Below are 25,983 nucleotides of genomic sequence, written 5' to 3' on the forward strand. Positions count from 1 at the left end.
TAACAATGCCTATGTGACTCTGGCAGAGCCCGGCTGCCAAATTCGAAACGTCCAGCGATTGCGCCCACACGAAAGCTGCCAGAACTGAAATCTGTGCCTGGTTTTCACTGTCCCTTGGAACTGCATTCGCTGCCGCACAGACATTCGCGCTCTGCCAGATGTTTGGATTGTTATGATGCAACAATGCCTATGTGACTCTGGCAGACCCCAGCTGCCAAATTCGAAACGTCCAGCGATTGCGCCGACACGAAACCTGCCAGCCCTGAAAGCCCTACGTGGTTTTCACTGTCCCTTGGAACTGCATTCGCTGCCGCACAGACATTGGCTCTCTGCAAGAGCTTTGGATGGTTATGATGCAACAATGCCTATGTGACTCTGGCAGAGCCCGGCTGCCAAATTCAAAACGTCCAGCGATTGCGCCCACGCGAAAGCTGCCAGAACTGAAATCTGTACCTGGTTTTCACTGTCCCTTTTAACTGCATTCGCTGCTGCACAGACATTTGCGCTCTGCAAGAGCTTTGGTTGGTTATGATGCAACAATGCCTATGTGACTCTGGCAGAGCCCGGCTGCCAAATTCGAAACGTCCAGCGATTGCGCCCACAGGAAAGCTGCCAGCCCTGAAAGCCCTACCTGGTTTTCACTGTCCCTTGGAACTGCATTCGCTGCCGCACAGACATTCGCGCTCTGCAAGAGTTTTGGTTGGTTATGATACAACAATGCCTATGTGACTCTGGCAGAGCCCGGCTGCCAAATTCGAAACGTCCAGAGATTGTGCCCACACGAAAGCTGCCAGCACTGAAAGCTCGACCTGGTTTTCACTGTCCCTTGGAACTGCATTCGCTGCCGCAGAGACATTGGTGCTCTGCAAAAGCCTTGGATGGTTATGATGCAACAATGCCTATGTGACTCTGGCAGAGCCCGGCTGCCAAATTTGAAACGTCCAGCGATTGCGCCCACGCGAAAGCTGCCAGCCCTGAAAGCCCTACCTGGTTTTCACTGTCCCTTGGAACTGCATTCGCTGCCGCACAGACATTCGCGCTCTGCAAGAGCTTTGGATGGTTATGATGCAACAATGCCTATGTGACTCTGGCAGAGCCCGGCTGCCAAATTCGAAACGTCCAGCGATTGCGCCCACACGAAAGCTGCCAGCCCTGAAAGCCCTACCTGGTTTTCACTGTCCCTTGGAACTGCATTCGCTGCCGCACAGACATTCGCTCTCTGCCAGAGCTTTGGATGGTTATGATGCAACAATGCCTATGTGACTCTGGCAGAGCCCGGCTGCCAAATTCGAAACGTCCAGCGATTGCGCCCACGCGAAAGCTGCCAGAACTGAAATCTGTACCTGGTTTTCACTGTCCCTTTTAACTGCATTCGCTGCTGCACAGACATTCGCGCTCTGCAAGAGGTTTGGATGGTTATGATGCAACAATGCCTATGTGAGTCTGGCAGAGCCCGGCTGCCAAATTCGAAACGTCCAGCGATTGCGCCCACAGGAAAGCTGCCAGCCCTGAAAGCCCTACCTGGTTTTCACTGTCCCTTGGAACTGCATTCGCTGCCGCACAGACATTCGCGCTCTGCAAGAGTTTTGGTTGGTTATGATGCAACAATGCCTATGTGACTCTGACAGACCCCGGCTGCCAAAGTCGAAACGTCCAGCGATTGCGCCCACACGAAAGCTGCCAGCACTGAGAGCTCGACCTGGTTTTCACTGTCCCTTGGAACTGCATTCGCTGCTGCAAAGACATTCGCGCTCTGCAAGAGCCTTGGTTGGTTATGGTGCAACAATGCCTATGTGACTCTGGCAGAGCCCGGCTGCTAAATTCGAAAGGTCCAGCGATTGCGCCCATACGAAAGCTGCCAGCACTGAAAGCCATACCTGGTTTTCACTGTCCCTTGGAACTGCATTCGCTGCCGCAGAGACATTGGTGCTCTGCAAAAGCCTTGGATGGTTATGATGCAACAATGCCTATGTGACCCTGGCAGAGCCCGGCTGTCAAATTCGAAACGTCCAGCGATTGCGCCCACAGGAAAGCTGCCAGCCCTGAAAGCCCTACCTGGTTTTCACTGTCCCTTGGAACTGCATTCGCTGCCACACAGACATTCGCGCTCTGCAAAAGCCTTGGTTGGTTATGATGTAACAATGCCTACGTGACTCTGGCAGAGCCCGGCTGCCAAATTCGAAAAGTCCAGCGATTGCGTCGACACGAAAGCTGCCAGAACTGAAATCTGTACCTGGTTTTCACTGTCCCTTGGAACTGCATTCGCTGCCGCACAGACATTCGTGCTCTGCAAGAGGTTTGGATTGTTATGATGCAACAACGCCTATGTGACTCTGGCAGAGCCCGGCTGCCAAATTTGAAACGTCCAGCGACTGCGCCCACACGAAAGCTGCCAGCACTGAAAGCTCAACCTGGTTTTCACTGTCCCTTGGAACTGCATTCGCTGCCGCAGAGACATTGGTGCTCTGCAAAAGCCTTGGATGGTTATGATGCAACAATGCCTATGTGACTCTGGCAGAGCCCGGCTGCCAAATTCGAAACGTCCAGCGATTGCGTTGACACGAAAGCTGCCAGAACTGAAATCTGTACCTGGTTTTCACTGTCCCTTGGAACTGCATTCGCTGCCGCACAGACATTCGTGCTCTGCAAGAGGTTTGGATTGTTATGATGCAACAACGCCTATGTGACTCTGGCAGAGCCCGGCTGCCAAATTTGAAACGTCCAGCGATTGCGCCCACACGAAAGCTGCCAGCACTGAAAGCTCAACCTGGTTTTCACTGTCCCTTGGAACTGCATTCGCTGCCGCAGAGACATTGGTGCTCTGCAAAAGCCTTGGTTGGTTATGATGCAACAATGCCTATGTGACTCTGGCAGAGCCCGGCTGCCAAATTTGAATCGTCCAGCGACTGCGCCCACACGAAAGCTGCCAGCACTGAAAGCTCTACCTGGTTTTCACTGTTCCTTGGAACTGCATTCGCTGCCGCACAGACATTCGCGCTCTGCAAAAGCCTTGGCTGGTTGTGATGCAAGAATGGCTATGTGACTCTCGCAGAGCCCTCCTGCCAAATTCGAAACGTCCAGCGATTGCGCCCACACGAAAGCTGCCAGCACTGAAAGCTCTACCTGGTTTTCACTGTCCCTTTTAACTGCATTCGCTGATGCACAGACATTTGCGCTCTGCAAGAGCTTTGGATGGTTATGATGCAACAATGCCTATGTGACTCTGGCAGAGCCCGGCTGCCAAATTCGAAAAGTCCAGCGATTGCGTCGACACGAAAGCTGCCAGAACTGAAATCTGTACCTGGTTTTCACTGTCCCTTGGAACTGCATTCGCTGCCGCACAGACATTCGCGCTCTGCAAGAGGTTTGGATTGTTATGATGCAACAATGCCTATGTGACTCTGGCAGAGCCCGGCTGCCAAATTTGAAACGTCCAGCGATTGCGCCCACACGAAAGCTGCCAGCACTGAAAGCTCAACCTGGTTTTCACTGTCCCTTGGAACTGCATTCGTTGCCGCAGAGACATTGGTGCTCTGCAAAAGCCTTGGATGGTTATGATGCAACAATGCCTATGTGACTCTGGCAGAGCCAGGCTTCCAAATCTGAAACGTCCAGCGATTGCGCCCAGAGGAAAGCTGCCAGCATTGAAAGCTCTACCTGGTTTTCACTGTCCCTTGGAACTGCATTCGCTGCCATACAGACATTCGCGCTCTGCAAAAGCCTTGGATTGTTATGATGCAACAATGCCTATGTGACTCTGGCAGAGCCCGGCTGCCAAATTCGAAACGTCCAGCGATTGCGCCGACACGAAAGCTGCCAGAACTGAAATCTGTGCCTGGTTTTCACTGTCCCTTGGAACTGCATTCGCTGCCGCACAGACATTCGCGCTCTGCCAGATGTTTGGATTGTTATGATGCAACAATGCCTATGTGACTCTGGCAGAGCCCGGCTGCCAAATTCGAAACGTCCAGCGATTGCGCCCACACGAAACCTGCCAGCCCTGAAAGCCCTACCTGGTTTTCACTGTCCCTTGGAACTGCATTCGCTGCCGCACAGACATTGGCTCTCTGCAAGAGCTTTGGATGGTTATGATGCAACAATGCCTATGTGACTCTGGCAGAGCCCGGCTGCCAAATTCGAAACGTCCAGCGATTGCGCCCAGAGGAAAGCTGCCAGAACTGAAATCTGTACCTGGTTTTCACTATCCCTTAGAAATGCATTTGCTGCCGCACAGACATTCGCGCTCTGCCAGATGTTTGGATTGTTATGATGCAACAATGCCTATGTGACTCTGGCAGAGCCCGGCTGCCAAATTCGAAACGTCCAGCGATTGCGCCCACAGGAAAGCTGCCAGCCCTGAAAGCCCTACGTGGTTCTCACTGTCCCTTGGAACTGCATTCGCTGCCACACAGACATTCGCTCTCTGCAAGAGCTTTGGATGGTTATGATGCAACAATGCCTATGTGACTCTGGCAGAGCCCGGCTGCCAAATTCGAAACGTCCAGCGATCGCGCCCACGCGAAAGCTGCCAGAACTGAAATCTGTACCTGGTTTTCACTGTCCCTTTTAACTGCATTCGCTGCTGCACAGACATTCGCGCTCTGCAAGAGCTTTGGTTGGTTATGATGCAACAATGCCTATGTGACTCTGGCAGAGCCCGGCTGCCAAATTCGAAACGTCCAGCGATTGCGCCCACACGAAACCTGCCAGCCCTGAAAGCCCTACCTGGTTTTCACTGTCCCTTGGAACTGCATTCGCTGCCGCACAGACATTCGCTCTCTGCAAGAGTTTTGGTTGGTTATGATGCAACAATGCCTATGTGACTCTGACAGACCCCGGCTGCCAAATTCGAAACGACCAGCGATTGTGCCCACACGAAAGCTGCCAGCACTGAAAGCTCGACCTGGTTTTCACTGTCCCTTGGAACTGCATTCGCTGCCGCAGAGACATTGGTGCTCTGCAAAAGCCTTGGATGGTTATGATGCAACAATGCCTATGTGACCCTGGCAGAGCCCGGCTGCCAAATTCGAAACGTCCAGCGATTGCGCCCACAGGAAAGCTGCCAGCCCTGAAAGCCCTACCTGGTTTTCACTGTCCCTTGGAACTGCATTCGCTGCTGCAAAGACATTTGCGCTCTGCAAGAGCCTTGGTTGGTTATGGTGCAACAATGCCTATGTGACTCTGGCAGAGCCCGGCTGCTAAATTCGAAAGGTCCAGCGATTGCGCCCACACGAAAGCTGCCAGCCCTGAAAGACCTACCTGGTTTTCACTATCCCTTGGAACTGCATTCTCTGCCGAACAGACATTCGCGCTCTGCAATAACCTTGGATGGTTATGATGCAACAATGCCTATGTGACTCTGGCAGAGCCCGGCTGCCAAATTTGAAACGTCCAGCGATTGCGCCCACACGAAAGCTGCCAGCCCTGAAAGCCCTACCTGGTTTTCACTGTCCCTTGGAACTGCATTCGCTGCCGCACAGACATTCGCGCTCTGCAAGAGCTTTGGATGGTTATGATGCAACAATGCCTATGTGACTCTTGCAGAGCCCGGCTGCCAAATTCGAAATGTCAAGCGATTGCGCCCACGCGAAAGCTGCCAGAACTGAAATCTGTACCTGGTTGTCACTGTCCCTTTTAATTGCATTCGCTGCTGCACAGACATTCGCGCTGCAAGAGGTTTGGATTGTTATGATGCAACAATGCCTATGTGACTCTGGCAGAGCCCGGCTGCCAAATTCGAAACGTCCAGCGATTGCGCCCACAGGAAAGCTGCCAGCCCTGAAAGCCCTACCTGGTTTTCACTGTCCCTTGGAACTGCATTCGCTGCCGCACAGACATTCGCGCTCTGCAAGAGTTTTGGTTGGTTATGATGCAACAATGCCTATGTGACTCTGACAGACCCCGGCTGCCAAATTCGAAACGTCCAGCGATTGCGCCCACACGAAAGCTGCCAGCACTGAAAGCTCGACCTGGTTTTCACTGTCCCTTGGAACTGCATTCGCTGCCGCAGAGACATTGGTGCTCTGCAAAAGCCTTGGATGGTTATGATGCAACAATGCCTATGTGACCCTGGCAGAGCCCGGCTGTCAAATTCGAAACGTCCAGCGATTGCGCCCACAGGAAAGCTGCCAGCCCTGAAAGCCCTACCTGGTTTTCGCTGTCCCTTGCAACTGCATTCGCTGCCACACAGACATTCGCGCTCTGCAAAAGCCTTGGTTGGTTATGATGTAACAATGCCTATGTGACTCTGGCAGAGCCCGGCTGCCAAATTCGAAAAGTCCAGCGATTGCGTCGACACGAAAGCTGCCAGAACTGAAATCTGTACCTGGTTTTCACTGTCCTTTGGAACTGCATTCGCTGCCGCACAGACATTCGCGCTCTGCAAAAGCCTTGGTAGGTTATGATGCAACAATGCCTATGTGACTCTGGCAGAGCCCGGCTGCCAAATTCGAAACGTCCAGCGATTGCGCACACACGAAAGCTGCCAGCCCTGAAAGCTCAACCTGGTTTTCACTGTCCCTTGGAACTGCATTCGCTGCCGCACAGACATTCGCGCTCTGCAAAAGCTTTGGTTCGCAAAGGTGCAACACTCTGTATCTGATTTCCGCAGAGCCAGGCTTCCAAATTTGAAACGTCCAGCGATTGCGCCCACAGGAAAGCTGCCAGCCCTGAAAGCCCTACCTGGTTTTCACTGTCCCTTGGAACTGCATTCGCTGCCAAACAGACATTCGCGCTCTGCAAGAGCTTTGGTTGGTTATGATGCAACAATGCCTATGTGACTCTGGCAGAGCCTGGGAACAAAATTCGAAACGTCTAGAGACTGCGACCACATGAAAGCTGTCAAAACTGAAATCTGTACCTGGTTTTCACTGTCCCTTGGAACTGCATTCGCTGCCACGCAGACTTTCGCGCTCTGCAAGAGGTTTGGATGGTTATGATGCAACAATGCCTATGTGACTCTGACAGAGCCCGGCTGTCAAATTCGAAACGTCCAGCGATTGCGCCCACACGAAAGCTGCCAGCCCTGAAAGCTCGACCAGGTTTTCACTGTCCCTTGGAACTGCATTCGCTGCCGCACAGACATTCGCTCTCTGCAAGAGCTTTGGTTGGTTATGATGCAACAATGCCTATGTGACTCTGGCAGAGCCCGGCTGCCAAATTCGAAACGTCCAGCGATTGCGCCCACACGAAAGCTGCCAGCACTGAAAGCTCGACCTGGTTTTCACTGTCCCTTGGAACTGCATTCGCTGCTGCAAAGACATTCGCGCTCTGCAAGAGCCTTGGTTGGTTATGATGCAACAATGCCTATGTGACTCTGGCAGAGCCCGGCTGCCAAATTCGAAACGTCTAGCGATTGCGCTTACACGAAAGCTGCCAGCCCTGAAAGCCCTACCTGGTTTCCACTGTCCCTTGGAACTGCATTCGCTGCCGAACAGACATTCGTGCTCTGCAAAAGCCTTGGTTGGTTATGATGCAACAATGCCTATGTGACTCTGGCAGAGCCCGGCTGCCAAATTTGAAACGTCCAGCGATTGCGCCCACAGGAAAGCTGCCAGCACTGAAAGCTTGACCTGGTTTTCACTGTCCCTTGGAACTGCATTCGCTGCCGCACAGACATTCGCGCTCTGGAGGAGCTTTGGTTGGTTATGATGCAGCAATGCCTATGTGACTCTGGCAGAGACCGGCTACAAAATTCGAAACGTCCAGAGATTGCGCCCACATGAAAGCTGTCAAAACTGAAATCTGTACCTGGTTTTCACTGTCCCTTGGAACTGCATTCGCTGCCACGAAGACTTTCGCGCTCTGCAAGAGGTTTGGATGGTTATGATGCAACAATGCCTATGTGACTCTGGCAGAGCCCGGCTGCCAAATTCGAAACGTCCAGCGATTGCGCCCACAAGAAAGCTGCCAGCCCTGAAAGCCCTACCTGGTTTTCACTGTCCCTTGGAAATGCATTCGCTGCTGCAAAGACATTCGCGCTCTGCAAGAGCCTTGGTTGGTTATGATGCAAGAATGCCTATGTGACTCTGGCTGAGCCCGGCTGCCAAATTCGAAACGTCTAGCGATTGCGCCCACACGAAAGCTGCCAGCCCTGAAAACCCTACCTGGTTTTCACTGTCCCTTGGAACTGCATTCGCTGCCGAACAGATATTCGTGCTCTGCAAAAGCCTTGGTTGGTTATGATGCAACAATGCCTATGTGACTCTGGCAGAGCCCGGCTGCCAAATTCGAAACGTCCAGCGATTGCGCCCACACGAAAGCTGCCAGCACTGAAAGCTCGACCTGGTTTTCACTGTCCCTTGGAACTGCATTCGCTGCCACATAGACATTCGCGCTCTGCAAGAGTTTTGGTTGGTTATGATGCAACAATGCCTATGTGACTCTGGCAGAGCCCGGCTGCCAAATTTGAAACATCCAGCGATTGCGCCCACACGAAAGCTGCCAGCCCTGAAAGCCCTACCTGGTTTTCACTATCCCTTGGAACTGCATTCGCTGCCATACAGACATTCGCGCTGTGCAAAAGCCTTGGTTGGTTATGATGTAACAATGCCTATGTGACTCTGGCAGAGCCCGGCTGCCAAATTCGAAACGTCCAGCGATTGCGCCCACACGAAAGCTGCCAGAACTGAAATCTGTACCTGGTTTTCACTGTGCCTTGGAACTGCATTCGCTGCCACACAGACATTCGCGCTCTGCCAGATGTTTGGATTTTTATGATGCAACAATGCCTATGTGACTCTGGCAGAGCCCGGCTGCCAAATTCGAAACGTCCAGCGATTGCGCCCACACGAAAGCTGCCAGCCCTGAAAGCCCTACCTGGTTTTCACTGTGCCTTGGAACTGCATTCGCTGCCGCACAGACATTCGCTCTATGCAAGAGCTTTGGATGGTTATGATGCAACAATGCCTATGTGACTCTGGCAGAGCCCGGCTGCCAAATTCGAAACGTCCAGCGATTGCGCCCACACGAAAGCTGCCAGAACTGAAATCTGTACCTGGTTTTCACTGTCCCATTTAACTGCATTCGCTGCTGCACAGACATTCGCGCTCTGCAAGAGGTTTGGATGGTTATGATGCAACAATGCCTATATGACTCTGGCAGAGCCCGGCTGCCAAATTCGAAACGTCCAGCGATTGCGCCCACACGAAAGCTGCCAGCCCTGAAAGCCCTACCTGGTTTTCACTGTCCCTTGGAACTGCATTCGCTGCCGCACAGACATTCGCGCTCTGCAAGTGTTTTGGTTGGTTATGATGCAACAATGCCTATGTGACTCTGACAGACCCCGGCTGCCAAATTCGAAACGTCCAGCGATTGCGCCCACACGAAAGCTGCCAGCACTGAAAGCTCGACCTGGTTTTCACTGTCCCTTGGAACTGCATTCGCTGCCGCAGAGACATTGGTGCTCTGTAAAAGCCTTGGATGGTTATGATGCAACAATGCCTATGTGACCTGGCAGAGCCCGGCTTCCAAATTCGAAACGTCCAGTGATTGCGCCCACACGAAAGCTGCCAGCCCTGAAAGCCCTACCTGGTTTTCACTGTCCCTTGGAACTGCATTCTCTGCCGAACAGACATTCGCGCTCTGAAAAAGCCTTGGATGGTTATGATGCAACAATGCCTATGTGACTCTGGCAGAGTCCGGGTGCCAAATTTGAAACGTCCAGCGATTGTGCCCACACGAAAGCTGCCAGCACTGAAAGCTCGACCTGGTTTTCACTGTCCCTTGGAACTGCATTCGCTGCCGCACAGACATTCGCGCTCTGGAGGAGCTTTGGTTGGTTATGATGCAGCAATGCCTATGTGACTCTGGCAGAGACCGGCTACAAAATTCGAAACGTCCAGAGATTGTGCCCACACGAAAGCTGCCAGCACTGAAATCTGTACCTGATTTTCACTGTCCCTTTTAACTGCATTCGCTGATGCGCAGACATTCGCGATCTGCAAGAGGTTTGGATGGTTACGATGCAACAATGCCTATGTGACTCTGGCAGAGCCCGGTTGCCAAATTTGAAACGTCCAGCGATTGCGCCCACACGAAAGCTGCCAGCCCTGAAAGCCCTACCTGGTTTTCACTGTCCCTTGGAACTGCATTCTCTGCCGCAGAGACATTGGTGCTCTGCAAAAGCCTTGGATGGTTATGATGCAACAATGCCTATGTGACTCTGGCAGAGCCCGGCTGCCAAATTCGAAACATCCAGCGATTGCGCCCACACGAAAGCTGCCAGCAGTGAAAGCTCGACCTGGTTTTCACTGTGCCTTGGAACTGCATTCGCTGCCGCACAGACATTCGCGCTCTGGAGGAGCGTTGGTTGGTTATGATGCAACAATGCCTATGTGACTCTGGCAGAGCCCGGCTACAAAATGCGAAACGTCCAGAGATTGTGCCCACACGAAAGCTGCCACAACTGAAATCTGTACCTGATTTTCACTGTCCCTTTTAACTGCATTCGCTGCTGCACAGACATTCGCGCTCTGCAAGAGCTTTGGATGGTTATGATGCAACAATGCCTATGTGACTCTGGCAGAGCCCGGCTGCCAAATTTGAAACGTCCAGCGATTGCGCCCACACAAAAGCTGCCAGCCCTGAAAGCCCTACCTGGTTTTCACTGTCCCTTGGAACTGCATTCGCTGCCACATAGACATTCGCGCTCTGGAGGAGCTTTGGTTGGTTATGATGCAACAATGCCTATGTGACTCTGGCAGAGCCCGGCTGCCAAATTCGAAACGTCCAGCGATTGCGCCCACACGATAGCTGCCAGAACTGAAATCTGTACCTGGTTTTCACTGTGCCTTGGAACTGCATTCGCTGCCACACAGACATTCGCGCTCTGCCAGATGTTTGGATTGTTATGATGCAACAATGCCTATGTGACTCTGGCAGACCCCGGCTGCCAAATTCGAAACGTCCAGCGATTGCGCCCACACGAACGCTGCCAGCCCTGAAAGCCCTACCTGGTTTTCACTGTCCCTTGGAACTGCATTCGCTGCCGCACAGACATTCGCGCTCTGCAAGAGCTTTGGTTGGTTATGATGCAACAATGCCTATGTGACTCTGACAGACCCCGGCTGCCAAATTCGAAACGTCCAGCGATTGCGCCCCTACGAAAGCTGCCAGCACTGAAAGCTCGACCTGGTTTTCACTGTCCCTTGGAACTGCATTCGCTGCCGCAGAGACATTGGTGCTCTGCAAAAGCCTTGGTTGGTTATGATGCAACAATGCCTATGTGACTCTGGCAGAGCCCGGCTGCCAAATTCGAAAAGTCCACCCATTGCGCCCACACGAAAGCTGCCAGCCCTGAAAGCCCTACCTGGTTTTCACTGTCCCTTTTAACTGCATTCGCTGCCACACAGACATTCGCGCTCTGCAAGAGCTTTGGTTGGTTATGAAGCAACAATGCCTATGTGACTCTGGCAGAGCCCGGCTGCCAAAGTCGAAACGTCCAGCGATTGCGCCCACACGAAAGCTGCCAGCCCTGAAAGACCTACCTGGTTTCCACTGTCCCTTGGAACTGCATTCGCTGCCGCAGAGACATTGGTGCTCTGCAAAAGCCTTGGATGGTTATGATGCAACAATGCCTATGTGACCCTGGCAGATCCCGGCTCCCAAATTCGAAACGTCCAGCGATTACGCCCACAGGAAAGCTGTTAGCCCTGAAAGCCCTACCTGGTTTTCACTGTCCCTTGGAACTGCATTCGCTGCCACACAGAGATTCGCGCTCTGCAAGAGCTTTGGTTGGTTATGATGCAACAATGCCTATGTTACTCTGACAGACCCCGGCTGCCAAATTAGAAACGTCCAGCGATTGCGCCCACAGGAAAGCTGCCAGCCCTGAAAGCCCTACCTGGTTTTCACTGTCCCTTGGAACTGCATTCGCTGCCAAACAGACATTCGTGCTCTGCAAGAGCCTTGGTTGGTTATGGTGCAACAATGCCTATGTGACTCTGGCAGAGCCCGGCTGCCAAATTTGAAACGTCCAGCGATTGCGCCCACACGAAAGCTGCCAGCACTGAAAGCTCGACCTGGTTTTCACTGTCCCTTGGAACTGCATTCGCTGCCGCACAGACATTCGCGCTCTGGAGGAGCTTTGGTTGGTTATGATGCAGCAATGCCTATGTGACTCTGGCAGAGACCGGCTACAAAATTCGAAACGTCCAGAGATTGTGCCCACACGAAAGCTGCCAGAACTGAAATCTGTACCTGATTTTCACTGTCCCTTTTAACTGCATTCGCTGCTGCACAGACATTCGCGATCTGCAAGAGCTTTGGATGGTTATGATGCAACAATGCCTATGTGACTCTGGCAGAGCCCGGTTGCCAAATTTGAAACGTCCAGCGATTGCACCCACACGAAAGTTGCCAGCCCTGAAAGCCCTACCTGGTTTTCACTATCCCTTGGAACTGCATTCGCTGCCGTACAGACATTCGCGCTGTGCAAAAGCCTTGGTTGGTTATGATGTAACAATGCCTATGTGACTCTGGCAGAGCCCGGCTGCCAAATTCGAAACGTCCAGCGATTGCGCCCACACGAAAGCTGCCAGAACTGAAATCTGTACTTGGTTTTCACTGTCCCTTGGAAATGCATTCGCTGCCGCACAGACATTCGTGCTCTGGAGGAGCTTTGGTTGGTTATGATGGAACAATGCCTATGTGACTCTGGCAGACCCCGGCTGCCAAATTCGAAACGTCCAGCGATTGCGCCCACACGAAAGCTGCCAGCCCTGAAAGCCCTACCTGGTTTTCACTGTCCCTTGGAACTGCATTCGCTGCTGCACAGACATTCGCTCTCTGCAAGAGCTTTGGATGGTTATGATGCAACAATGCCTATGTGACTCTGGCAGAGCCCGGCTGCCAAATTCGAAACGTCCAGCGATTGCGCCCACACGAAAGCTGCCAGAACTGAAATCTGTACCTGGTTTTCACTGTCCCTTTTAACTGCATTCGCTGCTGCACAGACATTCGCGCTCTGCAAGAGGTTTGGATGGTTATGATGCAACAATGCCTATATGACTCTGGCAGACCCCGGCTGCCAAATTCGAAACGTCCAGCGATTGCGCCCACACGAAAGCTGCCAGCCCTGAAAGCCCTACCTGGTTTTCACTGTCCCTTGGAACTGCATTCGCTGCCGCACAGACATTTGCGCTCTGCAAGAGTTTTGGTTGGTTATGATGCAACAATGCCTATGTGACTCTGACAGACCCCGGCTGCCAAATTCGAAACGTCCAGCGTTTGCACCCACACGAAAGCTGCCAGCACTGAAAGCTCGAACTGGTTTTCACTGTCCCTTGGAACTGCATTCGCTGCCGCACAGACATTTGCGCTCTGGAGGAGCTTTGGTTGGTTATGATGCAACAATGCCTATGTGACTCTGGCAGAGCCCGGCTACAAAATTCGAAACGTCCAGAGATTGTGCCCACACGAAAGCTGCCAGAACTGAAATCTGTACCTGGTTTTCACTGTCCCTTTTAACTGCATTCGCTGTCGCACAGACATTCGCGATCTGCAAGAGCTTTGGATGGTTATGATGCAACAATGCCTATGTGACTCTGGCAGAGCCCGGCTGCCAAATTTGAAACGTCCAGAGATTGCGCCCATACGAAAGCTGCCAGCCCTGATAGCCCTACCTGGTTTTCACTGTCCCTTGGAACTGCATTCGCTGCCGCAGAGACATTCGCGCTCTGCAAAAGCCTTGGTTGGTTATGATGCAACAATGCCTATGTGACTCTGGCAGAGCCCGGCTCCCAAATTCGAAACGTCCAGCGATTGCGCCCACACGAAAGCTGCCAGCCCTGAAAGCCCTACCTGGTTTTCACTGTCCCTTGGAACTGCATTCGCTGCCGCACAGACATTCGCGCTCTGCAAAAGCCTTGGTTGGTTATGATGCAACAATGCCTATGTGACTCCGGCAGAGCCCGGCTGCCAAATTCGAAACGTCCAGTGATTGCGCCCACAGGAAAGCTGCCAGCCCTGAAAGCCCTACCTGGTTTTCACTGTCCCTTGGAACTGCATTCTCTGCCGCAGAGACATTGGTGCTCTGCAAAAGCCTTGGATGGTTATGATGCAACAATGCCTATGTGACTCTGGCAGAGCCCGGCTACAAAATGCGAAACGTCCAGAGATTGTGCCCACACAAAAGCTGCCAGAACTGAAATCTGTACCTGATTTTCACTGTCCCTTTTAACTGCATTCGCTGCTGCACAGACATTCGCACTCTGCAAGAGCTTTGGATGGTTATGATGCAACAATGCCTATGTGACTCTGGCAGAGCCCGGCTGCCAAATTTGAAACGTCCAGCGATTGCGCCCACAGGAAAGCTGCCAGCCCTGAAAGCCCTACCTGGTTTTCACTGTCCCTTGGAACTGCATTCGCTGCCGCACAGACATTCGCGCTCTGCAAGAGCTTTGGTTGGTTATGATGCAACAATGCCTATGTGACTCTGACAGACCCCGGCTGCCAAATTCGAAACGTCCAGCGATTGCGCCCCTACGAAAGCTGCCAGCACTGAAAGCTCGACCTGGTTTTCACTGTCCCTTGGAACTGCATTCGCTGCCGCAGAGACATTGGTGCTCTGCAAAAGCCTTGGTTGGTTATGATGCAACAATGCCTATGTGACTCTGGCAGAGCCCGGCTGCCAAATTCGAAAAGTCCACCCATTGCGCCCACACGAAAGCTGCCAGCCCTGAAAGCCCTACCTGGTTTTCACTGTCCCTTTTAACTGCATTCGCTGCCACACAGACATTCGCGCTCTGCAAGAGCTTTGGTTGGTTATGAAGCAACAATGCCTATGTGACTCTGGCAGAGCCCGGCTGCCAAAGTCGAAACGTCCAGCGATTGCGCCCACACGAAAGCTGCCAGCCCTGAAAGACCTACCTGGTTTTCACTGTCCCTTGGAACTGCATTCGCTGCCGCAGAGACATTGGTGCTCTGCAAAAGCCTTGGATGGTTATGATGCAACAATGCCTATGTGACCCTGGCAGATCCCGGCTCCCAAATTCGAAACGTCCAGCGATTACGCCCACAGGAAAGCTGTTAGCCCTGAAAGCCCTACCTGGTTTTCACTGTCCCCTGGAACTTCATTCGCTGCCACACAGAGATTCGCGCTCTGCAAGAGCTTTGGTTGGTTATGATGCAACAATGCCTATGTCACTCTGACAGACCCCGGCTGCCAAATTCGAAACGTCCAGCGATTGCGCCCACAGGAAAGCTGCCAGCACTGAAAGCCCTACCTGGTTTTCACTGTCCCTTGGAACTGCATTCGCTGCCGCACAGACATTCGCGCTCTGGAGGAGCTTTGGTTGCTTATGATGCAACAATGCCTATGTGACTCTGGCAGAGCCTGGCTACAAAATTCGAAAGGTCCAGAGATTGCGCCCACATGAAAGCTGCCAGAACTGAAATCTGTACCTGGTTTTCACTGTCCCTTGGAACTGCATTCGCTGCCACGCAGACTTTCGCGCTCTGCAAGAGGTTTGGATTGTTATGATGCAACAATGCCTATGTGACTCTGGCAGAGCCCGGCTGCCAACTTCGAAACGTCCAGCGATTGCGCTCACACGAAAGCTGCCAGCCCTGAAAGCCCTACCTGGTTTTCACTGTCCCTTGGAACTGCATTCGCTGCTGCAAAGACATTCGCGCTCTGCAAGAGCCTTGCTTGGTTATGATGCAACAATGCCAATGTGACTCTGGCAGAGCCCGGCTGCCAAAGTTGAAATGTCCAGCGATTGCCCCCACACGAAAGCTGCCAGCCCTGAAAACCCTACCTGGTTTTCACTGTCCCTTGGAACTGCATTCGCTGCCGAACAGACATTCGTGCTCTGCAAAAGCCTTGGTTGGTTATGATGCAACAATGCCTATGTGACTCTGGCAGAGCCCGGCTGCCAAATTCGAAACGTCCAGCGATTGCGCCCACACGAAACCTGCCAGCACTGAAAGCTCGAACTGGTTTTCACTGTCCCTTGGAACTGCATTCCCTGCCGCACAGACATTCGCGCTCTGGAGGAGCTTTGGTTGGTTATGATGCAACAATGCCTATGTGACTCTGGCAGAGCCCGGGTACAAAATTCGAAACGTCCAGAGATTGTGCCCACACGAAAGCTGCCAGAACTGAAATCTGTACCTGATTTTCACTGTCCCTTTTAACTGCATTCGCTGCTGCACAGACATTCGCGATCTGCAAGAGCATTGGATGGTTATGATGCAACAATGCCTATGTGACTCTGGCAGAGCCCGGCTGCCAAATTTGAATTGTCCAGCGACTGCGCCCACACGAAAGCTGCCAGCACTGAAAGCCCTACCTGGTTTTCACTGTCCCTTGGAACTGCATTCTCTGCCGAACAGACATTGGTGCTCTGCAAAACCCTTGGATGGTTATGATATAACAGTGCCTATGTGACTCTGGCAGAGCCCGGCTGCCAAATTCGAAACATCCAGCGATTGCGCCCACAGGAAAGCTGCCAGAACTGAAATCTGTACCTGGTTTTCACTGTGCCTTGGAACTGCATTCGCTGCCGCACAGACATTCGCGTTCTGGAGGATCTTTGGATGGTTATGATGCAACAATGCCTATGTGACTCTGGCAGAGCCCGGCTGCCAAATTCGAAACATCCAGCGATTGCGCCCACAGGAAAGCTGCCAGCCCTGAAAGCCCTACCTGGTTTTCACTGTCCCTTGGAACTGCATTCGCTGCCACACAGACATTCGCGCTCTGCAAAAGCCTTGGTTGGTTATGATGTAACAATGCCTATGTGACTCTGGCAGAGCCCGGCTCCCAAATTCGAAAAGTCCAGCGATTGCGTCGACACGAAAGCTGCCAGAACCGAAATCTGTACCTGGTTTTCACTGTCCCTTGGAACTGCATTCGCTGCTGCACAGACATTCGCGCTCTGCAAGAGGTTTGGGTTGTTATGATGCAACAATGCCTATGTGACTCTGGCAGAGCCCGGCTGCCAAATTTGAAACGTCCAGCGGTTGCGCTCACACGAAAGCTGCCAGCACTGAAAGCTCAACCTTGTTTTCACTGTCCCTTGGAACTGCATTCGCTGCCTCAGAGACATTGGTGCTCTGCAAAAGCCTTGGATGGTTATGATGCAACAATGCCTATGTGACTCTGGCAGAGCCCGGCTGCCAAATTCGAAACGTCCAGCGACTGAGCCCACACGAAAGGTGCCAGCCCTGAAAGCCCTACCTGGTTTTCACTGTCCCTTGGAACTGCATTCGCTGCCGCACAGACATTCACGCTCTGCAAAAGCTTTGGTTCGCAAAGGGGCAACACTGTGTATCTGATTCCCGCAGATCCAGGCTTCCAAATTTGAAACGTCCAGCGATTGCGCCCACACGAAAGCTGCCAGCACTGAAAGCCCTACCTGGTTTTCACTGTCCCTTGGAACTGCATTCGCTGCCACGCAGACATTCGCGCTCTGCAAAAGCCTTGGTTGGTTATGATGCAACAATGCCTATGTGACTCTGGCAGAGCCCGGCTACAAAATTCGAAACGTCCAGAGATTGTGCCCACACGAAAGCTGCCAGAAGTGAAATCTGTACCTGATTTTCACTGTCCCTTTTAACTGCATTCGCTGTCGCACAGACATTCGCGATCTGCAAGAGCTTTGGATGGTTATTATGCAACAATGCCTCTGTGACTCTGGCAGAGCCCGGCTGCCAAATTCGAAACATCCAGCGATTGCGCCCACACGAAGGCTGCCAGCCCTGAAAGCCCTACCTGGTTTTCACTGTCCCTTGGAACTGCATTCGCTGCCGCACAGACATTCGCGCTCTGCAAAAGCCTTGGTTGGTTATGATGTAACAATGCCTATGTGACTCTGGCAGAGCCCGGCTCCCAAATTCGAAACGTCCAGCCATTGCGCCCACGCGAAAGCTGCCAGCCCTGAAAGCCCTACCTGGTTTTCACTGTCCCTTGGAACTGCATTCGCTGCCGCACAGACATTCGCGCTCTGCAAAAGCCTTGGTTGGTTATGATGCAACAATTCCTATGTGACTCTGGCAGAGCCCGGCTGCCAAATTCGAAACGTCCAGCGATTACGCCCACACGAAAGCTGCCAGCACTGAAAGCTCGACCTGGTTTTCACTGTCCCTTGGAACTGCATTCGCTGCCGCACAGACATTCGCGCTCTGGAGGAGCTTTCTTTGGTTATGATGCCACAATGCCTATGTGACTCTGGCAGAGCCCGGCTACAAAATGCGAAACGTCCAGAGATTGTGCCCACAGGAAAGCTGCCAGAACTGAAATCTGTACCTGATTTTCACTGTCCCTTTTAACTGCATTCGCTGCTGCACAGACATTCGCGCTCTGCAAGAGCTTTGGATGGTTATGATGCAACAATGCCTATGTGACTCTGGCAGAGCCCGCTGCCAAATTTGATACGTCCAGCGATTGCGCCCACACGAAAGCTGCCAGCCCTGAAAGCCCTACCTGGTTTTCACTGTCCCTTGGAACTGCATTCGCTGCCGCACAGACATTCGCGCTCTGCAAGAGCTTTGGTTGGTTATGATGCAACAATGCCTATGTGACTCTGGCAGAGCCCGGCTCCCAAATTCGAAACGTCCAGCGATTGCGCCCACACGAAAGCTGCCAGCCCTGAAAGCCCTACCTGGTTTTCACTGTCCCTTGGAACTGCATTCGCTGCCGCACAGACATTCGCGCTCTGCAAAAGCCTTGGTTGGTTATGATGCAACAATGCCTATGTGACTCTGACAGAGCCCGGCTGCCAAATTCGAAACGTCCAGAGATTGCGCCCACACGAAAGCTGCCAGCACTGAAAGCTCGACCTGGTTTTCACTGTCCCTTGGAACTGCATTCGCTGCCGCACAGACATTCGCGCTCTGGAGGAGCTTTGGTTGGTTATGATGCAACAATGCCTATGTGACTCTGGCAGAGCCCGGCTACAAAATGCGAAAAGTCCAGAGCTTGTGCCCACACGAAAGCTGCCAGAACTGAAATCTGTACCTGATTTTCACTGTCCCTTTTAACTGCATTCGCTGCTGCACAGACATTCGCACTCTGCAAGAGCTTTGGATGGTTATGATGCAACAATGCCTATGTGACTCTGGCAGAGCCCGGCTGCCAAATTCGAAACATCCAGCGATTGCGCCCACACGAAGGCTGCCAGCCCTGAAAGCCCTACCTGGTTTTCACTGTCCCTTGGAACTGCATTCGCTGCCGCACAGATATTCGCGCTCTGCAAGAGCTTTGGTTGGTTATGAAGCAACAATGCCTATGTGACTCTGACAGACCCCGGCTGCCAAATTCGAAACGTCCAGCGATTGCGCCCATACGAAAGCCGCCAGGACTGAAAGCCCTACCTGGTTTTCACTGTCCCTTGGAACTGCATTCGCTGCCGCAGAGACATTCGCGCTCTGCAAAAGCCTTGGTTGGTTATGATGCAACAATGCCTATGTGACTCTGGCAGAGCCCGGCTGCCAAATTCGAAACGTCCAGCGATTGCGCCCACACGAAAGCTGCCAGCCCTGAAAGCCCTACCTGGTTTTCACTGTCCCTTGGAACTGCATTCGCTGCCACACAGACATTCGCGCTCTGCAAGAGCTTTGGTTGGTTATGATGCAACAATGCCTATGTGACTCTGGCAGAGCCCGGCTGCCAAATTCGAAACGTCCAGCGATTGCGCCCACACGAAAGCTGCCAGCCCTGAAAGCCCTACCTGGTTTTCACTGTCCCTTGGAACTGCATTCGCTGCCGCAGAGACATTGGTGCTCTGCAAAAGCCTTGTTTGGTTATGATGTAACAATGCCTATGTGACTCTGGCAGAGCCCGGCTGCCAAATTCGAAACGTCCAGCGATTGCGCCCACACGAAAGCTGCCAGCCCTGAAAGCCCTACCTGGTTTTCACTGTCCCTTGGAACTGCATTCGCTGCCGCACAGACATTCGCGCTCTGCAAGAGCTTTGGTTGGTTATGATGCAACAATGCCTATGTGACTCTGGCAGAGCCCGGCTGCGAAATTCGAAACGTCCAGCGATTGCGCCCACACGAAAGCTGCCAGCCCTGAAAGCCCTACCTGGTTTTCACTGTCCCTTGGAACTGCATTCGCTGCCGCACAGACATTCGCGCTCTGGAAAAGCCTTGGTTGGTTATGATGCAACAATGCCTATGTGACTCTGGCAGAGCCCGGCTGCCAAATTCGAAACGTCCAGCGATTACGCCCACAGGAAAGCTGCCAGCACTGAAAGCTCGACCTAGTTTTCACTGTCCCGTGGAACTGCATTGTCTGCCGCAGAAACATTGGTGCTCTGCAAAAGCCTTGGTTGGTTATGATGCAACAATGCATATGTGACTCTGGCAGAGCCCGGCTGCGAAATTCGAAACGTCCAGCCATTGCGCCCACACGAAAGCTGCCAGCCCTGAAAGCCCTACCTGGTTTTCACTGTCCCTTGGAACTGCATTCGCTGCCACACAGACATTCGCGCTCTGGAGGAGCTTTGGTTGGTTATGATGAAACAATGCCTATGTGACTCTGGCAGAGCCCGGCTGCCAAATTCGAAACGTTCAGCGATTGCGCCCACACGAAAGCTGCCAGCAGTGAAAGCTCGACCTGGTTTTCACTGTCCCTTGGAACTGCATTCGCTGCCGCACAGACATTCGCGCTCTGGAGGAGCTTTGGTTGGTTATGATGCAACAATGCCTATGTGACTCTGGCAGAGCCCGGTTACAAAATGCGAAACGTCCAGAGATTGTGCCCACACAAAAGCTGCCAGAACTGAAATCTGTACCTGATTTTCACTGTCCCTTTTAACTGCATTCGCTGCTGCACAGACATTCGCGATCTGCAAGATCTTTGTATGGTTATGATGCAACAATGCCTATGTGACTCTGGCAGAGCCCGGCTGCCAAATTCGAAACGTCCAGCGATTGCGCCCACACGAAAGCTGCCAGCCCTGAAAGCCCTACCTGGTTTTCACTGTCCCTTGGAACTGCATTCTCTGCCGCAGAGACATTGGTGCTCTGCAAAAGCCTTGGATGGTTATGATACAACAATGCCTATGTGACTCTGGCAGAGCCCGGCTGCCAAATTCGAAACATCCAGCGATTGCGCCCATAGGAAAGCTGCCAGCCCTGAAAGCCCTACCTGGTTTTCACTGTCCCTTGGAACTGCATTCGCTGCCGCACAGACATTAGCGCTCTGCAAAAGCCTTGGTTGGTTATGATGCAACAATGCCTATGTGACTCTGGCAGAGCCCGGCTACAAAATTCGAAACGTCCAGCGATTGCGCCCACACGAACGCTGCCAGCCCTGAAAGCCCTACCTGGTTTTCACTGTCCCTTGGAACTGCATTTGCTGCCGCACAGACATTAGCGCTCTGCAAAAGCCTTGGTTGGTTATGATGCAACAATGCCTATGTGACTCTGGCAGAGCCCGGCTACAAAATTCGAAACGTCCAGAGATTGTGCCCACACGAAAGCTGCCAGAACTGTACCTGATTTTCACGGTCCCTTTTAACTGCATTCGCTGCTGCACAGACATTCGCGCTCTGCAAGAGCTTCGGATGGTTATGATGCAACAATGCCTATGTGACTCTGGCAGAGCCCGGCTGCCAAATTTGAAACGTCCAGCGATTGCGCCCACACGAAAGCTGCCAGCCCTGAAAGCCCTACCTGGTTTTCACTGTCCCTTGGAACTGCATTCGCTGCCACACAGACATTCGCGCTCTGCAAGAGCTTTGGTTGGTTATGATGCAACAATGCCTATGTGACTCTGGCAGAGCCCGGCTGCCAAATTTGAAACGTCCAGCGATTGCGCCCACACGAAAGCTGCCAGCCCTGAAAGCCCTACCTGGTTTTCACTGTCCCTTGGAACTGCAATCGCTGCCGCACAGACATTCGCGCTCTGCAAAAGCCTTGGTTGGTTATGATGTAACAATGCCTATGTGACTCTGGCAGAGCCCAGCTCCCAAATTCGAAACGTCCAGCGATTGCGCCCACAGGAAAGCTGCCAGCCCTGAAAGCCCTACCTGGTTTTCACTGTCCCTTGGAACTGCATTCGCTGCCGCACAGACATTCGTGCTCTGCAAAAGCCTTGGTTGGTTATGATGTAACAATGCCTATGTGACTCTGGCAGAGCCCGGCTGCCAAATGCGAAACGTCCAGAGATTGTGCCCACACGAAAGCTGCCAGAACTGAAATCTGTACCTGGGTTTCACTGTCCCTTTTAACTGCATTCGCTGCTGCACAGACATTCGCACTCTGCAAGAGCTTTGGACGGTTATGATGCAACAATGCCTATGTGACTCTGGCAGAGCCCAGCTCCCAAATTCGAAACGTCCAGCGATTGCGCCCACACGAAAGCTGCCAGCCCTGAAAGCCCTACCTGGTTTTCACTGTCCCTTGGAACTGCATTCGCTGCCGCACAGACATTCGTGCTCTGCAAAAGCCTTGGTTGGTTATGATGTAACAATGCCTATGTGACTCTGGCAGAGCCCGGCTGCCAAATTCGAAACGTCCAGCGATTGCGCCCACACGAAAGCTGCCAGCACTGAAAGCTCGACCTGGTTTTCACTGTCCCTTGGAACTGCATTCGCTGCCGCACAGACATTCGCGCTCTGCAAGAGCTTTGGATGGTTATGATGCAACAATGCCTATGTGACTGTGGCAGAGCCCGGCTACAAAATGCGAAACGTCCAGAGATTGTGCCCACACGAAAGCTGCCAGAACTGAAATCTGTACCTGGTTTTCACTGTCCCTTTTAACTGCATTCGCTGCTGCACAGACATTCGCACTCTGCAAGAGCTTTGGATGGTTATGATGCAACAATGCCTATGTGACTCTGGCAGAGCCCGGCTGCCAAATTCGAAACGTCCAGCGATTGCGCCCATACGAAAGCCGCCAGCACTGAAAGCTCGACCTGGTTTTCACTGTCCCTTGGAACTGCATTCGCTGCCGCACAGACATTCGCGCTCTGCAAGAGCTTTGGATGGTTATGATGCAACAATGCCTATGTGACTCTGGCAGAGCCCGGCTACAAAATGCGAAACGTCCAGAGATTGTGCCCACACGAAAGCTGCCAGAACTGAAATCTGTACCTGGTTTTCACTGTCCCTTTTAACTGCATTCGCTGCTGCACAGACATTCGCACTCTGCAAGAGCTTTGGATGGTTATGATGCAACAATGCCTATGTGACTCTGGCAGAGCCCGGCTGCCAAATTTGAAACGTCCAGCGATTGCGCCCACACGAAGGCTGCCAGCCCTGAAAGCCCTACCTGGTTTTCACTGTCCCTTGGAACTGCATTCGCTGCCGCACAGACATTCGCGCTCTGCAAGAGCTTTGGTTGGTTATGATGCAACAATGCCTATGTGACTCTGACAGACCCCGGCTGCCAAATTCGAAACGTCCAGCGATTGCGCCCATACGAAAGCCGCCAGCACTGAAAGCTCGACCTGGTTTTCAGTGTCCCTTGGAACTGCATTCGCTGCCGCAGAGACATTCGCGCTCTGCAAAAGCCTTGGTTGGTTATGATGCAACAATGCCTATGTGACTCTGGCAGAGCCCGGCTGCCAAATTCGAAACGTCTAGCGATTGCGCCCACACGAAAGCTGCCAGCCCTGAAAGCCCTACCTGGTTTTCACTGTCCCTTGGAACTGCATTCGCTGCCACACAGACATTCGCGCTCTGCAAGAGCTTTGGTTGGTTATGATGCAACAATGCCTATGTGACTCTGGCAGAGCCCGGCTGCCAAATTCGAAACGTCCAGCGATTGCGCCCACACGAAGGCTGCCAGCCCTGAAAGCCCTACCTGGTTTTCACTGTCCCTTGGAACTGCATTCGCTGCCGCACAGACATTCGCGCTCTGCAAGAGCTTTGGTTGGTTATGATGCAACAATGCCTATGTGACTCTGACAGACCCCGGCTGCCAAATTCGAAACGTCCAGCGATTGCGCCCATACGAAAGCCGCCAGCACTGAAAGCTCGACCTGGTTTTCACTGTCCCTTGGAACTGCATTCGCTGCCGCAGAGACATTCGCGCTCTGCAAAAGCCTTGGTTGGTTATGATGCAACAATGCCTATGTGACTCTGGCAGAGCCCGGCTGCCAAATTCGACATGTCTAGCGATTGCGCCCACACGAAAGCTGCCAGCCCTGAAAGCCCTACCTGGTTTTCACTGTCCCTTGGAACTGCATTCGCTGCCACACAGACATTCGCGATCTGCAAGAGCTTTGGTTGGTTATGATGCAACAATGCCTATGTGACTCTGGCAGAGCCCGGCTGCCAAATTCGAAACGTCCAGCGATTGTGCCCATACGAAAGCTGCCAGCCCTGAAAGCCCTACCTGGTTTTCACTGTCCCTTGGAACTGCATTCGCTGCCGCAGAGACATTGGTGCTCTGCAAAAGCCTTGGTTGGTTATGATGTAACAATGCCTATGTGACTCTGGCAGAGCCCGGCTGCCAAATTCGAAACGTCTAGCGATTGCGCCCACACGAAAGCTGCCAGCCCTGAAAGCCCTACCTGGTTTTCACTGTCCCTTGGAACTGCATTCGCTGCCGCACAGACATTCGCGCTCTGCAAGAGCTTTGGTTGGTTATGATGCAACAATGCCTATGTGACTCTGGCAGAGCCCGGCTGCCAAATTCGAAACGTCCAGCGATTGCGCCCATACGAAAGCTGCCAGCACTGAAAGCTCGACCTGGTTTTCACTGTCCCTTGGAACTGCATTCGCTGCCGCACAGACATTCGCGCTCTGCAAGAGCTTTGGATGGTTATGATGCAACAATGCCTATGTGACTCTGGCAGAGCCCGGCTACAAAATGCGAAACGTCCAGAGATTGTGCCCACACGAAAGCTGCCAGAACTGAAATCTGTACCTGGTTTTCACTGTCCCTTTTAACTGCATTCGCTGCTGCACAGACATTCGCACTCTGCAAGAGCTTTGGATGGTTATGATGCAACAATGCCTATGTGACTCTGGCAGAGCCCGGCTGCCAAATTTGAAACGTCCAGCGATTGCGCCCACACGAAGGCTGCCAGCCCTGAAAGCCCTACCTGGTTTTCACTGTCCCTTGGAACTGCATTCGCTGCCGCACAGACATTCGCGCTCTGCAAGAGCTTTGGTTGGTTATGATGCAACAATGCCTATGTGACTCTGACAGACCCCGGCTGCCAAATTCGAAACGTCCAGCGATTGCGCCCATACGAAAGCCGCCAGCACTGAAAGCTCGACCTGGTTTTCAGTGTCCCTTGGAACTGCATTCGCTGCCGCAGAGACATTCGCGCTCTGCAAAAGCCTTGGTTGGTTATGATGCAACAATGCCTATGTGACTCTGGCAGAGCCCGGCTGCCAAATTCGAAACGTCTAGCGATTGCGCCCACACGAAAGCTGCCAGCCCTGAAAGCCCTACCTGGTTTTCACTGTCCCTTGGAACTGCATTCGCTGCCACACAGACATTCGCGCTCTGCAAGAGCTTTGGTTGGTTATGATGCAACAATGCCTATGTGACTCTGGCAGAGCCCGGCTGCCAAATTCGAAACGTCCAGCGATTGCGCCCACACGAAGGCTGCCAGCCCTGAAAGCCCTACCTGGTTTTCACTGTCCCTTGGAACTGCATTCGCTGCCGCACAGACATTCGCGCTCTGCAAGAGCTTTGGTTGGTTATGATGCAACAATGCCTATGTGACTCTGGCAGAGCCCGGCTGCCAAATTCGAAACGTCCAGCGATTGCGCCCACACGAAAGCTGCCAGCCCTGAAAGCCCTACCTGGTTTTCACTGTCCCTTGGAACTGCATTCGCTGCCGCACAGACATTCGCGCTCTGCAAAAGCCTTGGTTGGTTATGATGCAACAATGCCTATGTGACTCTGGCAGAGCCCGGCTGCCAAATTCGAAACGTCCAGAGATTGCGCCCACACGAAAGCTGCCAGCACTGAAAGCTCGACCTAGTTTTCACTGTCCCGTGGAACTGCATTGTCTGCCGCAGAAACATTGGTGCTCTGCAAAAGCCTTGGTTGGTTATTATGCAACAA

The sequence above is a fragment of the Mycteria americana genome, chromosome 20 (assembly GCF_035582795.1).
Source record: "Mycteria americana isolate JAX WOST 10 ecotype Jacksonville Zoo and Gardens chromosome 20, USCA_MyAme_1.0, whole genome shotgun sequence".
In the NCBI taxonomy this organism is placed as follows: domain Eukaryota; kingdom Metazoa; phylum Chordata; class Aves; order Ciconiiformes; family Ciconiidae; genus Mycteria; species Mycteria americana.